Source organism: Rhincodon typus, chromosome 15, assembly GCF_021869965.1.
Source record: "Rhincodon typus isolate 14 chromosome 15, sRhiTyp1.1, whole genome shotgun sequence".
Taxonomy (NCBI): domain Eukaryota; kingdom Metazoa; phylum Chordata; class Chondrichthyes; order Orectolobiformes; family Rhincodontidae; genus Rhincodon; species Rhincodon typus.
Genome location: NC_063346.1, coordinates 1,082,656 through 1,086,607, shown reverse-complemented (window position 1 = coordinate 1,086,607; position 3,952 = coordinate 1,082,656). Strand labels below are relative to the sequence as shown.

At 46.4% G+C, this 3,952-nt stretch overlaps 1 protein-coding gene across 1 annotated transcript in view; it reads left to right on the top strand.

The window, feature by feature from the left end:
• The window catches only part of LOC109927193 (zinc finger CCCH domain-containing protein 18-like), an 82,446-nt gene that overhangs the window by 45,882 nt on the left and 32,612 nt on the right, over nt 1–3,952 (top strand). The window lies entirely within an intron of this gene.

The following is a 3,952-nucleotide window of genomic DNA, read 5'->3' as shown; positions in this document are numbered from 1 at the left end:
GGGGAAAGGGGACCTGGTGCAGAGTGAGGTGCAGAGTGAGGGAAAGGGGTCCCGGTGCAGAGTGAGGTGCAGAGTGAGGGAAAGGGGTCCCGGCGCAGCACAGGTGTAGCTGAGAGCCGGAGCGGAGTGGGACAGTTGTTGGCCCAGGGGAGGGGGGGATGGCTGTAGTGGGTGGTCAGACTACGTGTTGAGCTGCCGCTATGTGAAATTCTTTACCGGATTGTAATGTCAATCCTTTAGCTATTTATAAGGTAGTTATAACTGTTTTTTAGACACTGTAAGTAATGCTACTACTTTTCCTTTTATTCTTCTTTTGTATCCAAGATTTGTACCTTTTCACCAATACTGGAGTACACGTGAGAGTAAAGGATATTCTATTGTATATGCCACAATTTTGGGCAATGCGAAACCTGAGAGCACTGTGAACTATGAGAGAACGGTGTAGAACTTCAAGACGACATAGGTTGGTCAATGGAAGTGCAGGTGGCAGATTAAGTTCAATGTGGAGAAATGCTCCTAATTTGTACGTTTGTACATAAAACATAGAACTTAGAACAGTACAGCATAGAACAGTCCCTTCAGCCCACAGTGTTGTGCCGAACTATTATCCTACTAGGATCAAAGTACCCTGCATACCCCACTAATGTACATATGATTTACTTAGGTGGGAAGAATATGGAGAGGCAATTTAATGTAAAATTCTAAACGGGGTGCAAGAGCAGAAGAATATGTGTGTCTATGTGCATATTTCACTGAATATTGAAGGATAGGTTGAGAGAGAAATGAGTAAAGCATACACTATCCAGGCATTATTAATAAGGGCATAGAGTACTCAAGGAAGGAGGCTGTGTTGAACTGATATGAAACATTGGTTCAAGCTCAACTGGAGTACCTTATCCAGGATAACAAGGTGTAGAGCTGGATGAACACAGCAGGCTAAGCAGCATCAGAGGAGCAGGAGGAGTTTTGGGCACTGCAATTCCAGAGATGAGGAACTTTAGTTATGGAGATGGGTTGGAGAAAGTAGGAACAAAAACAGATATTGCTGGAGAAGCTCAGCAGGTCTAGCAACATCTGTAGAGAGAGAAACAGAGTTAACATTTTGAGTTAGGTATGACTCCACAAAACTGGAAGAACAGCATGTCACTTTCTGCTTGGGAGCCAATTTTTGGGCCTGAGCAGTTTCGTCCAAGTCCTTTACTGATCCCCACACACCAGGCCCTGTCATTAAATGGCTGCTTTCAACACAGCCAAACCATTTTCACTCACTTATGGTCCCCTTCAGCAGCTTTTCCCCTTCCTTGGTTTACTATAAACCATCCCTTTGTCAACCTAACTTTCCCTGTCTCTCTCTGAGCTCTACTTCCACCTATCCGATCACTTCTTTCCCCTCCCCCCACCCCTCTCATCAGCATAAATACCACCATTTCCCAGCTACTCTCAGTTCTGAAGGAGGGTCACTGAACTCAAAACACTAACCCTGTTGCTGTCTCCACAGATGCTGCCAGACCACCAACTTTCCGCGGCATTTTCTGTTTTTTATTTCAGGCACCAGCATCCACAGTATCGCTTTTATTTGAACTAATCCCAGTTGTGAATGGAACAGGAGTAAGAGTGCAGAGATTTAAAGTAATTGGGAAAAGAAGCAGAAACAATATTAGAATAAGAGATAACAAGGTGTAGAGCTGGATGAACACAGCAGGCCAAGCAGCATCAGAGGAGCAGGAAAGCTGACGTTTCAGGTCTGGATGAGCAGAGAGATCTTGGTGTCCATGTGCATAGATCCCTGAAAGTTGCCACCCAGGTTGATAGGGTTGTTAAGAAGGCGTACAGTATGTTAGGTTTTATTGGTAGAGGGATTGAGTTTCGGCGGCATGAGGTCATGTTGCAGCTGTACAAAACTCTGGTGCGGTCGCACTTGGAGTATTGCATACAGTTCTGGTCACCGCATTATAGGAAGGATGTGGAAGCATTGGAAAGGGTGCAGAGGAGATTTACCGGGATGTTGCCTGGTATGGAGGGAAGGTCTTATGAGGAAAGGCTGAGGGACTTGAGGCTGTTTTCGTTAGAGAGAAGAAGGTTAAGAGGTGACTTAATAGAGACATACAAGATGATCAGAGGATTAGATAGGGTGGACAGTGGGAGCCTTTTTGCTCGGATGGTGATGGCTAGCACGAGGGGACATAGCTTTAAATTGAGGGGTGATAGATTTGGACAGATGTCAGAGGTAGGTTCTTTACTCAGAGAGTAGTAAGGGCGTGGAATGCCCTGCCTGCAAAAATAGTAGACTCGCCCACTTTAAGGGCATTTAAATGGTCATTGGATAAACATATGGATGATAATGGAATAGTTTAGGTTAGATGGGCTTCAGATTGGTTTCACAGGTCGGCGCAGCATCGAGGGCCGAAGGGCCTGTACTGCACTGTAATGTTCTATGTTCTATGGACCCTTCTTCAGAAATGGGGGAGGGGAAGGGGCTTCTGAAATAAATAGGGAGAGAGTGGGAGGCGGATAGAAGATGGATAGAGGAGAGGATAGGTGGAGAGGAGACAGACAGGTCAAAGAGGCAGGGATGGAGCCAGTAAAGGTGAGTGTAGGTGGGGAGTTAGGGAGGGGATAGGTCAGTCCAGGGAGGACGGACAGGTCAAGGGGGCAGGATGAGGTTAGTAGGTAGGAGATGGGGGTGCGGCTTGAGGTGGGAGGAGGGGATAGGTGGGAGGAAGGACAGGTTAGGGAGGCGGGGACGAGCTGGGCTGGTTTTTGATACCATTGGGCTGCAGGGTTCCCAAGCAGAATATGAGTTGCTGTTCCTGCAACCTTTGGGTGGCATCATTGTGGCACTGCAGGAGGCCCAGGATGGACATGTCGTCTAAGGAGTGGGAGGGGGAGTTGAGATGGTTCGCGACTGGGAGGTGCAGTCGTTTGTCGCGAACCGAGTGTAGGTGTTCTGCAAAGCACATTTTTTCATGTAGCAGGTGGTCACAGGGTGGAATGCATTGCCTGAATAGAAACACTCAGAAGGCAAGTAGACTGTTATCTGAAGAGGAAGGTTGCGCTGACTTACATCAAGAAGGCAGGAGAGTGATACTGAGTAAATTGCTCATTCAGAGACCCAATACAAACCATGGGCTGAATGGCCTTTCTGTGTGTTGTTCTGATTCTGTAATAGAGTGTATTGGGTAATGTAATCGAGCAGGGAAAGTATTGGAATAGTTGAGTCTGGAGATCTTAAATGAATGAAGATTGCAGCAAAAAATGGACGGAGGTAGGGTGATATTGTGGAGGTGTGAATAGGTATCTCTGTAAAGAGGCATATGATGAGGGATATATTGGCAGGTCGTCCAGGCTACAAACTGTCCAGTTTTGCCTGAGGTGGTGACTGGGGAGTGCGCTGAATCTGGTGACGAGGGATCAGAGTTTGTGGCTGGGAAAAAATGACTACAGTTTTGGTTTTTCCAATGTTTAGAAGTCTGAAAAACAGAGTCAACTGTTTGAGAGAGGCAGTCGTGGAGACAGAGCTGGATACTAACATATCCTACACCATCCCATCATTGTCCAGACTGGGATCTTTAGAAGAGGCACTGAGGTGATATTCCAGAGGAATCCTGTATCCAAAGGTTCTTGAAAACATTCTCAGCCTGAATTAGCTTCTGCTTATTTTAGAGCAAACTCACAAGGTTACCCCTATCACACAATCTTACACCTCAACAGTACGTGTAATCTACCCACACATACATTATCCAGGTGCTTCCATTCTTCTGCCCACTCTCTGTCTGTCAAGCGATGATCAATTACTTCTTGTTGGGATCTGTGTACTCCTGGAGCTGCAATGACATAAAAGACCAACATTAGCAAAGGTTGCTAAGAGGATTGCAGCCTGTCTGTAAGCACAAAGCAAGCTCAGACAGGCTAACCCAGCACTGAACACCACACTCTCAGACAGGCTAACCCA